Source organism: Aulostomus chinensis, chromosome 10 (genome assembly GCF_037954235.1).
Source record: "Aulostomus chinensis isolate RoL2024-O1b breed Wild chromosome 10, RoL_Achi_v1.0, whole genome shotgun sequence".
NCBI classification, from domain to species: domain Eukaryota; kingdom Metazoa; phylum Chordata; class Actinopteri; order Syngnathiformes; family Aulostomidae; genus Aulostomus; species Aulostomus chinensis.
The window spans coordinates 18262846-18263285 of NC_141329.1; positions in this window are offsets into that span (position 1 = coordinate 18262846).

Consider the following 440-nt stretch of genomic DNA (forward strand, 5'->3'; position numbering starts at 1 on the left):
GTGCACCCGGCTGCCATTGTCTCCAGCTACCCCTGACCCTGTCGAGGATAAGCAGTATAGACAATGAATGGATAGTCCGGGTAATACAGCTGTCACATGAGGGAGATGACCGTCTAAGAAAAAACAAAGAATGTCAAAATGCCTGCTCTGCATGCTTAATAATCAGAAAGATTAAGAGCTTGTACGTCATTTTCTTGAGCCTCACCTCTGACAGACGGCAGACAGTTGATAACCCATGTTGTCCGTGAGTACATGTCAACAGGTTCTGCACTGTACATGTCTGACACCACTTGCTGTTATCAAGAAGAGTATCAAAGAAAGAATGTTTTCATAGTCACCTGGTAACTCCTGCTTACATGCTCCTGATGTATGATGAGCCTTTGTGCGTATGACTAATGTTCCTCGTTCTACTTTTTGGATTAGATAGACATATAGGAATG